We start from the raw sequence: 13,128 nt of genomic DNA on the forward strand, positions 1-13,128 counted from the left end.
CCGACCTGGTGAGTTCCTTCAGTATTTTGTGTGTGTTGCATCCATCATTCAGTTCCTTGTCCTGTTACATATGAGATGATCCATTTTGGGTGACTATGAAGTACTAAGATACAGTATTATCAGTTCTGTTCACCCCAGCAGTCAACGAGTACTCTTTAAAAAGGTCTCATTGGGCATTTCTCTAAGTAGTATTGTGCTCAACGGCTTGGCTCTGTAGACTGGAATGATTCCAAGTTCTCATGCCTTCGAAATTGCTTCAATTTCTTTGATAGGTTACAATCCATTTAAACCTACTTAGGCAAAGCAAAGCATTTACTTTCATACAATTCACACTTGGTTCTCTTGACCTTTACATGAAGTTCATGTGACTACCGAATACTTCTACTATTCTATATTTGTGGCTAAGAGGACATCACTCTAATTCCATGAACAATGATCTCCAACTATTTGCATCTTCTCTTCTGTAGCGTGAATGGTCTTCAGAAATAATTTCACACAATCATTACTTTTGTTTAGGAATAAAGACCTTGATGCCCTTTAATTGTCAAATATTGCTAACACTCCTTGTCTGCAGTCAAGCTCAAATTTCAAGTTCAAATTTTGAAGTAAATTTATTATCAAAGAATAAACATGTTACCATATACTACCTTGAGATTCATTTTTCTTGCAGGTAATTACAGGAAAAGAAATACAATGACATTTTTTGAAAAACTATATATAAACAAAGACTTACAAACAATCGATGTGCGAAAGAAGGCAAACCATGTAAATAAAAATAATACTGAGAACATGAGATGTAAAGAGTCCTTGAAAGTGAGTCTGTAGGTTGTAGAATTAGTTAAGAGTAGTGGAAAATGAAGTTATCCACAGCAGTTCAGGAGCCTAATGGTTGTAGGGCAATAACTGTTCCTGAACATGGTAGTGTGGGACCCAAGGCTTCTCTATCTCCTCCCCGTTGTTTCGTAGAGAGAAAGTGGCACAGTCTGGATGGTGGGGGTCTTCGTTGGTGGATGCTGCTTTCTTGTAGCAGCACTTCTTGTAGGTGAACCTAATGGTGGAGAGGACTTTGCCTGTAATGGACGAGGCTGTACCCGTGATTTTCTGTTGCCTCTTCTATTCCTGGGCGTTGGTGTTTCCATACCAGGCCATGATGCAACCAGTTAGGATACTCTCCACTCTGCATCTATAGAAGTTGGTCAAAGTTTTTGAAAAACTTCTAAATAAGTGCCTTCTTAGTGATGATGCTCACACATTGGTCCCGGATAGATCTTTTGATAAGCTAACATCAAGGAATTTAAAGCTACTGACCCTATACCCCACCATTCCTATAATAAGGACTAGTTTACTGAGTTCAGCTTCTTCCTTCTGTAGTCGATAATTAGCTCTATGGTTTTGCCTACATTGTGCAAAAGGTTGGTGATGTGGCACCTCTCAACCAGATTTTCGATTTTATGCCAATTTGTCCACTGAGCATTTGCATATGAGAGATTTAGTTTGGTGAGAAATTGGGCTCCTGCATTTAGATCTTATGAAATAGGCAATGCTCACTAATAGGCAGCAACTCACTAGTTCGATGTCACTTTGAAATCATCAAAAAAGTTGCAGAATCTCGTCTGCGTTTGGAAGCCCCACATCATCAAGTTCAGAAACAGCTACTTTCCTACAACTATCAGGGTTTGAGCTGACCTGGCCTACCCTAATCCCACCTCAGTGATGGAAGACTACAGACCTCTCCTGCATGACTATTGTTGTTCTTTCACTCTGGCTTGTCTTCATTAAGCTCCATTTTATTTTAACCATCTGGTTCTTCAGTGAATATGTGGCAGGTCAAGGTCTGCAGGAGTTTGATTTGGCCTTGACTCGGTGTGCACATGGGCATCATATCCTGGAACATTTTAGCAAACTTTCCTAACAGTAATGTTCAAGTTTAATTTTAAAGTATCCAGCCTGAACCCTTTCCAACCCATGAGCCTAACAATGCCCATCAATATATAAACAGAAATGTTGGAAATACTCGGCAATTCAGGTTGCTTCTGAGGGACGAGAAGCACCATTAACATATCAGGCAAACTGCCGGTGAGGCTACTTATGGAATATGTGTACTCAATGACCTTGAGCACTACCCGGGGTACCACATCCATGTTTCTGTGAATTGAAACCTGGCACTGACCTCTACTTCCTTCCAAATCCATGCCTGAGGAGATACAGACCAATTCTCCTGCTTCCTCTAATGAAGTACTTTGGAATCCAGACACATCCACACTTTTCTATTTTCCAACGTCTTCTGGGTCACGTTCACTTGCACAATATAAGCCAATGACTGTTGCAGCTGAAATCCACCTCCCTGATAGGAGAAGCTGCCTCTTAAGATGAGTGAATTCTTCACATCTCATCATGATATACCCGACACAAGCAAATTGTCTCTATTTCCACTCATCATGTTAGTAAGACCAGCCCCGATCCTTCTGCATGCATGATAACTTCCACACCCATCTGCTCTACCCTAAAACTTTACTCTCCTGCCCAAGGCTGCTGCAAAACCTAATCATTTTTGCTAGAAATTGTGCAGTAAATCCAGGTAAAAATGAAAGTGGAAACGCAAGTTGTATTAACGCATTACATTTGTTCTGCCCTTTGGACAATTCTTTTATGTTTTTCTATGTGATTAAGCACATTCAACTTTTATTTTAATCTGTATTGGGTCACTTCCTGTGCAGCCAGGAAGTAGTAAGTAGCAAAGCATATTGGCTGAAAGTAGGCCAGAGGTTTATTTTCAGAGTGAAAGAAGTTTCTATCTGTAGGGGTTTCCTCTTTCATGTTACTGCCTAGGTGAATAAAATGGCTTCTCTGCACTGTTAACTGCTGAGACAGTGGTTCTCTATAGCAGTATGTTTGGATTATAATTAGTGATAATGGGACTTCTATTCATTTGTTAACCAAATGGGATAGATGTTATTCTCTCTGTCTGTGTGAAAGCTGTTAGTTTGCGTGGGCTTCGGGGGAGAAGGCGCGAGGAGGATGAAGAGAGAAGAGGTGGCTTGAAGAGATGGTTGCGGGACCCGCTGGGCCTGGGCTCGGGGCGGGAGCCCAATGGTTGACGACAAGCGAAGGAGGATCAGCGAAAGGGAATCTGTGAGCTCCAACGTTTGTGCACTGGACATGTTTATGAGATTATTGGCGCTCTTTATTTGTTTTCCTTTTCTTTTGTTTCTCTACTAACCCCATACTTAAATATAAAATCTTAATCGTTTAACCGCACATTGTGGACTGAATGTTATTTTGGGGTACTGATGTTACACAGGGGACACAACGCACAGCATCCACACAAACTTGATTACCCAGTTTGGCGAGGCCAAAGGCTGCTCCCCCTAGACGGAAGCGAGCTGAGCGAGCCTGAGGTTTACCAGGGGGTACATATCTAAAACCATCCTGTTGTTTCCCCAGCAGAAGCATGAAGTTGAGCTAAAGTTATCAGTAAGATTTTGCTGAAATACAATGTTATTTTGGAGTTTATTAGACACAAATCTAGATGCTAATGGTTTACCCATATTATTTATCTGTAGTATTTATTTGTCAGAATCTTATAATATTTATCTACAGGAAACATAGGTAAGATCTTACTTATCTTTTGTGAATGGAACATGCAGTAATTGCACTGTATTTTGTTGTTGACGTTGTAGTGAACGACGGAGTAGAGGGAGACAGAGTAGGAAGGCTTCGGCTCCTGAGACTTCAGCAAGCAGAGGCTGAGGACCAGCTTCACTCCAAGTGAGGTAAGGCCAGGTAATTTCCTTTAATAAATCTAATTACCTTAAGAGTAGGTAATGGAGGCAGCAGTTAGGGCAGTTGAGTGCTCTGTTTGCAGTATGTGGGAAGTCAAGGCGAGCACAATCATCCCTGATGACTACACCTGTAAAAGGTGCATCCAGCTGCAGCTCCTGACAAACCAAGTTAGGGAACTGGAGCTGGAGCTGGATGAACTTCGGATCATTCGGGAGGCAGAGGCAGAAATAAACAGGAGTTACAGGGAGATAGTCACCCCTAAGAGTCAGGAGACAGGTAGTTGGGTGACTGTCAGGAGAGGGAAGGGGAACAGATAGAATGAGCAGAGCACCCCTGTGGCCGTTCTCACCAATAATAAGTACATCATTTTGGATACTGTTGATGGGGTTCACCTACCAGGGACAAGTTGCAGTGGTTGCGTCTCTGGCACCAAGACGGGACCCTCAGCTCAGAAGGGAAGGAGGGAAAGGAGGAGAGCAGTAGTGATCGGGGATTCAATAGTTAGGGGGACAGATAAGAGGTTCCGTGGAAGAGATCGAGAATCCTGGATGGTCTGTTGCCTCCCTGGTGCCAATGTCCGCGATATCTCGGATCAAGTTCTCAGTATTCTCAAGAGGGAGGGTGAGCAGCTGGATGTTGTGGTCCAAGTAGGGACCAATGACATGGGTAGGAAGAGTGAGGAGGTCCTGAAAGGTGAGTTCAGGGAGTTAGGCGCCAAGTTAAAGGACAGGACCTCCAGGATAGCAATCTCAGGATTGCTACCAGTGCCATGTGCAGGCGGGTTTAGAAATAGTAAGATAGCGCAGATCAACACATGGCTGAAGACATGGTGTAGGAGGGAGGGCTTCATATTTATAGATAATTGGGCAGTTTTCCAGGGAAGGTGGAACCTGTTCCAGCGAGACGGTTTACAACTGAACTGGAGGGGGACAAATATTCTTGCAGGTAGGTTTGCTAGAGAGGCTCCAGTGGATTTAAACTAGATATCGGGGGGAGGGGGAACCAGAGTGTAGGGACAGATGTAGGGGAGAAGGAAGAAAAAGAAAATAGTAAAGTTGGTTGCATCGTTAGTGATAAACAGAGAGTAGGAGGTGGAAAATTTCTTAAATGCATTTATTTTAATGCAAGGGGCATTATAAGAAAGGTAGATGAGCTTAAAGCATGGATTGATACCCGGAAGAATGATGTGGTAGATATTAGTGAAACATGGTTACAGGAGGGGTGTGATTGGGAACTAAATATTCCTGGATTTCATTGCTTCAGGTGTGATAAAATAGGAGGGACAAGAGGGGGAGGTGTTGCATTGCTTGTTAGAGAAAATATTACAGCGGTGCTCTGGCAGAATAGATTAGAGGGCTCATCTAGGAGGCTATTTGGGTGGAATTGAGGAATGGGAAAGGTGTAGTAACACTTATTGGGGTGTATTATAGACCACCTAATGGGGACCGAGAATTGGAGGAGCAAATTTGTAAGGAGATAGCAGATATTTGTAGTAAGCATAAGGTAGTGATTGTGGGAGATTTTAATTTTCCACACATAGACTGGGAAGCCCATACTGTAAAAGGGTTGGATGGTTTGGAGTTTGTAAAATGTGTTCAGGATAGTTTTTTGCAGCAATACATAGAGGTACCAACTAGAGAAGGGGTAGTGTTGGATCTCATGTTAGGGAATGAGATAGGTCAGGTGACAGAGGTTTGTGTTAGGGAGCACTTCGGGTCCAGTAATCGCAGTGCCATTGGTTTCAATATAAGTATGGAGAAGGATAGGTCTGGACCCAGGGTTGAGATTTTTGATTGGAGAAAGGCTAACTTTAAGGAGATGCGAAAGGATTTAGAAGGAGTGGATTGGGACAATTTGTTTTATGGGAAGGATGGAATATAGAAATGGAGGTCATTTAAAGTTGAAATTTTGAGGGTACAGAATCTTTATTTTCCTGTTAGGTTGAAAGGAAAGGTTAAGAGTTTGAGAGAGCCATGGTTTTCAAGGGATATTGGAAACTTGGTTCGGAAAAAGAGAGATATCTACAATAAATATAGGCAGCATGGAGTAAATGAGGTGCTCGACGAATATGAAGAATGTAAAACGAATCTTAAGAAAGAAATTAGAAAAGCTAAAAGAAGATATGAGGTTGCTTTGGCAAGTAAGGTGAAAATAAATCCAAAGGGTTTCTACAGTTATATTAATAGCAAAAGGATAGTGAGGTATAAAATTGGTCCCTTAGAGAATCAGAGTGGACAGCTATGTGTGGAGACAAAAGAGATGGGGAAGATTCTGAACAATTTCTTTTCTTTGGTATTCACTAAAGAGAAGGATATTGAATTTTGTAAGGTAAGGGAAACAGGTAGGGTAGTTATGGGAACTATGAGGATTAAAGAAGAGGAAGTACTGGCACTTTTAAGGAATATAAAAGTGGATAAGTCTCCGGGTCCTGACAGGATATTCCCTAGGACCTTGAGGGAAGTTAGTATGGAAATAGCAGGGGCTCTGACAGAAATATTTCAAATGTCATTAGAAATGGGGATGGTGCCGGAGGATTGGCGTATTGCTCATGTGGTTCCATTGTTTAAAAAGGGTTCTAAGAGTAAACCTAGCAATTATCGGTCTGTGAGTTTGATGTCAGTGGTGGGTAAATTGATGGAAAGTATTCTTAGAGATGGTATATATAATTATCTGGATAGACAGGGTTTGATTAGGAACAGTCAACATGGATTTGTGCGTGGAAGGTCATGTTTGACAAATCTCATTGAATTTTTTGAAGAGGTTACTAGGAAAGTTGACGAAGGTAAAGTGCTGGATGTTGCCTATATGCACTTCAATAAGGCCTTTGACAAGGTTCCACATGGAAGGTTAATTAGGAAGGTTCAATTGTTAGGTATTAATATTGAAGTAGTAAAATGGATTCAGCAGTGGCTGGATGGGAGACGCCAGACAGTAGTGATGGATAACTGTTTGTCAGATTGGAGGCCAGTGACTAGTGGTGTGCCTCAGGGATCTGTACTGGGTCCAATGTTACTTGTCATATACATTAATGATCTGGATGATGGGGTGGTAAATTGTCTGGGTAAGTATGCAGATGATTCTAAGATAGATGGAGTTGTGGATAATGAAGAAGGTTCTCAAAGCTTGCAGAGAGATTTAGACCAGTTAGAAGAGTGGGGTGAAAGATGGCAGATGGAGTTTAATGCTGATAAATGTGAGGTGCTACATTTTGATAGGACTAATCAAAATAGGATATACATGGTAAATGGTAGGGCATTGAAGAATGCAGTAGTACAAAGGTATCTAGGAATAATGGCGCATAGTTCCTTGAAGGTGGAATCTCATGTGGATAGCGTGGTGATAAAAGCTTTTGGTATGCTGGCCTTTATAAATCAGAGCATTGAGTATAAGAGTTGGGATGTAATGTTGAAATTGTACAAGGCATTGGTAAGGCCAGATTTGGAGTATTGCGTACAGTTCTGGTCACTGAATTATAGGAAAGATGTCAACAAGATAGAGAGAGTACAGAGAAGATTTACTAGAATGTTACCTGGGTTTCATCACCTAAGTTACAGAGAAAGGATGAACAATTTAGGTATTTATTCCTTAGATTGTAGAAGGTTGAGGGGGCACTTGATAGAGGTATTTAAAATTATGAGGGGGATAGATAGAGTTGACGTGGATAGGCTTTTTCCATTGAGAGTAGGGGAGATTCAAACAAGAGGACATGAGTTGAGAGTTAAAGGGCAAAAATTTAGGGGTAACATGAGGGGGGAACTTCTTTACTCAGAGAGTGGTAGCTGTGTGGAATGAGCTTCCAGCATAAGTGGTTGAGGTAGGTTCAATGTTGTCATTTAAAGTTAAATTGGATAGCTATATGGACAGGAAAGGAATGGAGGGTTATGGGCTGAGTGCAGGTCAGTGGGACTAGGTGAGAATAAGCGTTCGGCACAGACTAGAAGGGCCGAGATGGCCTGTTTCTGCGCTGTAATTATTATATGGTTATATATATATTATATGGTTATTTTTCAGTTTCACTCCTTATTCCTATGTCACACCATTGAGTCTGCAATAAAACCAAGGAGCTCGGAGGCTATACCCTGACCGTCATGTCATTTTTGAATTGTGTTTGGCTGACTGTCTGGTTGATGTTACAACACCTCAGTGAGGCCAGTACACCATCACATCATGGCTTATCTAGCAGTAGTAAAGAGCAATTATAGAGCATAGGGAGCCATTTTGATCAAAGATAATAAGACGTCTCTGTGAAAAAGGAAATGGATTAAGCTGAGAGAAAAGGACAAGTGGATTACTACACTCTGATGAAACTGGCTGCAGCTGGAAACCCAGAATGCACATGAATTATTGTAATAAAACTGCATCATTTCACAAATTGAATCTGATATTTATAACTCGCAGTGCTGCAATCATAATCAAATGTTCAAATGAAACTGATTTTCCTCTGTATTGCTGTTGGGATTTGGAACACTAACATCTGCTGAGTGAAGTTACTCATCATATTACATCTGCAGTTAAAACCAGATCCTAATATTGCTCAATGGAATATGAGAAATTTCAGTGTTTTTTTTTTCTCTCAGCAAGTGCAAATTGAACTCCTCACCGAATATCACCATTTCTATGAGCATTGGCACACAATTTGTATGGGAAGGGAAAGAAAAAACTTGCTGTAGATGAACACTTAAAGTCACAAGAGTGCATGCCAAGTACTGGTAAATGAAGGTTCTCGACAGCTAGCTTCAGCACATGATGGTCCGAAAGGCAAGAGTCTGTTCTGGATGACTGTGTCCCAAAGTAATCATCAAGAAGCACATTTTGGGAGGGAGATCTCACCCCTGTGGAATATTCCACAGCCCATTCCTCCATACAGACTTTTTAGTTGAAACCTACCTGTATCTTGTTCCCTTGGTGTTTGCTCACTTCTTAAACCCTCAGGCAACCCAACCCTATTAAAATGTGGCTGCTATCATTATTTTGTTGACATTTTCCAAATGTTTGTCACTGAAGTACTGACAAGTTTTGAATTATAATCCTCTTGATCCTTGCAATTTCTTTTCTCAGTTTCAGTGTCACATAACATTTCTTTAATGCTAATCTCCTTAAAAATGAGAGATTAAGTGTTGAAAATTTTGGCTTAATTGCAGGTTCCGACTGTATGAAGATTGGTTTCACTATTAGTAAATGGCAGACAAAAACTGTCATAAGATTAGCCAAGAAATATCTGAAAGCTAAGATGATTATTATGTTGATTGAGTGTAATAAAAATTGGAACTGCCAGAAGGTTGCACAATCTTTTATGAAGAATGACAAGCTTCATCACATCCCATCACATTGTGCCCAGATACTTATAGAGAGTTACCTGTTCCCTATTGATATCACCAATACCTGGTATGTGGTAGATAGTTGAAGCTTACTATGTCTCGATGCTGCTACAATACTTTAAATTCAGTAGATAACACGTAGTCTAAATTCAATTACAGCAGGTTAGTAAACACCTGAGTGAATGGCTGGCCACAAGGACTTGCATGTGTCATTTCTTGACAAGGTCATTTCTCTTTGCTACAATGGGGAGTGACCTATTTCAGCCACCAGTCACTTCCAAAACAATACATTTACAGAGGAATGTTTTTGATAGATTTCAAGTAAGATCAATAAACATTCCATGGGACCTAAAGCAACAATGTTGATGAAGCTGGGGAGCTGGTAGATATCTCTAGAGTGCATCAGGCAAATCTAACTGTCAAGGTGTCTAACATTCCTTGACTGACAATGAGGATCAGATAGAATTTATATCTAACTTGCCACTAGGAGACAGATAAAGTTCATCATACTGAATATCTTGATTGTCCTTCAAAAGTGTTTAACAACAATATTGTGTTCCACAACTTTCTGTGAAAACTTGGAAAGAATAAAGAATCAGCTATTAGAAGCAACTAATCAGCAAGAGACAGGCATAGTTTCATGTCCCTATCTCAAAGGAGAACTATTGAATGACTTTTTTCCTACATATCACATATGGCAATCTTAGATGACACTCTGGATTCAGAATCAGAATCAGGTTTAATATTACCAGCATGTGTTGTGAAATTTGTTAATTTAGCAGCAGCCGTTCAATGCAATACATAATATAGAAGAAGAAGAGAAAAAAAGAATCAATTACGGTATACGTATATTGAATATTGTATATTGTAGTCTGTCAGAATGCTCTCCACGATACATCTATAGAAGATTTTGAGTGTATTTGTTGACATGACAAATCTCTTCCTAATGAAGTATAGTCGCTGTCTTGCCTTCTTTATAACTGTATTGATATGTTGGGACCAGGTTAGGTCCTCAGAGACACCCAGGAACTTGAAGCTGCTCACTCTCTTCACTTCTGATCCCTCTATTATGATTGGTATGTGTTCCTTCATCTTGCCTTGCTGGAAGTCCACAATTAGCTCTTTTGTCGTACTGACATTAAGTGCCAGGTTGTTGCAGCGGCACCATTCTACTAGTTGGCACATCTCCCTCCTGTATGCCCTCTCATCACCATCTGAGATTCTACCAACAATGGTTGTATCATCAGCAAATTTATAGATGGTATTTGAGCTATGCCTAGCCATACAGTCATGTGTATATAGAGAGTAGAGCAGTGGGCTAAGCACATACCCCTGAGGTGTGCCAGTGTTGATTGTCAGTGAGGAGGATATCTTATCATCAATCTGCACAGATTGTGGTCTTCCAGTTAGGAGTTTGAGGATCCAATTGCAGAGGGAGGTACAGAGGCCCAGGTTCTGCAACTTCTCAATCATAATTCCAATCTGGAAATTTTCTTTGGACTTGTGGGACTTGATTATCCTCATCAGTGGTGGTGCTGCCAATTCCCTCTTGAAGATGGTTTTGAAGTCCCTGAAGTATTAGTCTGTTTCCATCTTACTAGTTGTGCTGCCTACAAAAGTGTTCAGAATAAGAACCCAAGTAAGTGGGTGAGCCTAGAGTCAGAGTTGAGGCCTACCCCTCCCTCTGTATACCATAGTACCAGTTGCTTATGTGGGCTTGTTCTGCTCAGGGAAAGAGCATACCCAGCGTTTGTGATGGAGGTGTCTGACATGCCATCTGGAAGGTATTGCTTTTGTGTTGACTCAGGCTGTTGCTTGGTTTGTCTGTAAGACAGCTCTGCCAATTTAGACAGCACTACCTGTTTTATGAGGAGGACTTTGCAAGATTGTTTTGCTGAGAAATTACTGATTTCTCCGATCTGTGTCTAGGTTAATGCTGTTTTGTCTGGTTTTAAACTTTTCTGGTGTTCTGGTACAACTGAGAAACTTGACCATATTGCTATAGATCTGATTTGGGATGTTGGAAATGATGACAGGTTTATGCGTGCATAGTCTCTCTTGTGGGCTAGCTCACCTCCTGTTTAAATTACTAACTGAAGGCAGGCATGGATACAAGATGGTCATTTCAAAACAAGTGCATTGCAGAAGATGTTGAATCTAGTGTTTCCCATCTTGGAGGGCTGTGGAAGCTTCTCAATCAGGATTGTGGGAATGATGGTATTAAATGCTGAGTTGTAGTCGATAAACAGCATCCTAACGTAGGTGTTTGTGTTGCTTAGGTGGTCTAAAGCCGTGTGGAGAGTCATTGAGATTGCATCTTCCATTGACCTATGGAAGGAAATCTGTAGAGTAGATTTGGAGATACTGTTACACAGCTGTTAGAAACATCTTGACCTGATAAGTATTTTCTGTTTTTATTGGAGACGGTGTTGCCACAGAGAGATTAATAACTGGGCACCATAAGTAAAACGTTTTTACTAATAAATCCAGCTGGGAATTCAGAATGAATTTCTTTACCCAGTAAGTGCTGAGAATTCAGAAAGCGCTACAACAAACAGATGAGATAAACAGCAAAGATGTGCTCAAGCAGATGCTGGAGAAATGCAGAGGGATGGGGGGAGGTAATGTAGAGTATATCACCCCTGAAATGAACCAGCTGGACTGAAACATCTGTGTCAATTCTGCATATTAGAGTTATACAGAGATTCCGCTCAGAAATAGAACCTATGTCTCATTCAGTCTGCATTAATTAATTTTATACTAACCCATTTTTTATTCTCCCCACATTATCAATTTTACATTTTTGTAAAGTTCTCTCTGTGTAGTGGTGTGAACATGCTTTTGCATTAAACACAAAATAATTTGCAGATGCTGGGGTCAAAGCAACACTCACAACGCGCTGGAGGAACTCAGCAGGTCGGGCAGCATCCGTTGGAAAAGATCGGTCGACGTTTTGGGCCGGAACCCTTCATCAGGACTGTATGGGGAAGGGGAAGAGGCCCTATAAAGAAGGTGGGGGGAGGGTGGAAAGGAGAAGGCTGGTAGGTTCCAGGTGAAAAACCAGTAAGGGGAAAGATAAAGGGGTGGGGGAGGGGAGGCAGGGAGGTGACAGGCAGGAAAGGTGAAGAAGGAATAGGGCAAAACACAATGGGTAGTAGAAGGAGACGGAACCAAGAGGGAGGTGGTAGGGAGCTGGGGAAGGGGGCAGAGTGACATAGGGATAGGGGAAGGGAGGGGGAGGGAATTACTGGAAGTTGGAGAATTCTATGTTCATACCAAGGGGCTGGAGACTACCTAGGCGGTACATGAGGTGTTGCTCCATCAAATTCCTAATGAAGTATAGACGCTTCAGTAACTAAAGGTAATGAAACTGTCTTGAGGTCACCCTTTATTGTAACAATTTATGCTAGGGGCACGAAAAGCAAAATGAAAATAAACTCCGAATGTACTGCAGAGCAACCTACCTTTGTTGAGGCAAGATTATACTCAATTTCTCTACAAACACATTAGCTAGAACATGAATAGAACATTTCCATTGCATTACAGCCATCCAACAACTAATCAATTGGTGTGGCCTGTGATCGCCATCAGTCATTCCTCAGTATCACAAAGAGAAATAGGACTGTCAGGATGTGAGTCAATCTCCAACTGCCTGATTTAATACTCCTGATCAGCGGTCCCCAACCACCGGGCCGCGGACCGGTACCGGGCGGCAAAGCATGCGCTACCAGGCCACGAGGATTTGGCGATAGGAGTCAGCTGCACCTTTCCTCATTCCCTGTCACGCTCACTGTTGAGCCATTACACACGCAAGGCCATTACCCGTGCGTCATCCATGTCAGCATAAGAAGGAGATTAACTCCTCGAGCTTGCAAATGACAGCGGGCTGAAAAGTATGTTTGACATAACATCTCTGGCGGCATTCTGGATCAAAGTCAAGGCTGAATACCTGGAGATAGCCACGAAAGCACCGAAAACGTTGCTTCCAATGTATTTCTATGAAGCGGAGTTTTCTGCAATGAATGCA

At 41.5% G+C, this 13,128-nt stretch overlaps 1 long non-coding RNA gene across 1 annotated transcript; it reads left to right on the forward strand.

Annotated features, from left to right (window-relative positions):
- Window positions 1–2,816: 2,816 nt before the first annotated feature.
- LOC134358089 (uncharacterized) lies at window positions 2,817–8,370 on the forward strand. Its single transcript, XR_010020804.1, has 3 exons — window positions 2,817–3,132; window positions 3,681–3,773; window positions 7,795–8,370. It is a non-coding gene; the product is annotated as an uncharacterized LOC134358089 (long non-coding RNA).
- Window positions 8,371–13,128: the final 4,758 nt, after the last annotated feature.

The sequence above is a fragment of the Mobula hypostoma genome, chromosome 1 (genome assembly GCF_963921235.1).
Source record: "Mobula hypostoma chromosome 1, sMobHyp1.1, whole genome shotgun sequence".
Lineage (NCBI taxonomy): Eukaryota > Metazoa > Chordata > Chondrichthyes > Myliobatiformes > Myliobatidae > Mobula > Mobula hypostoma.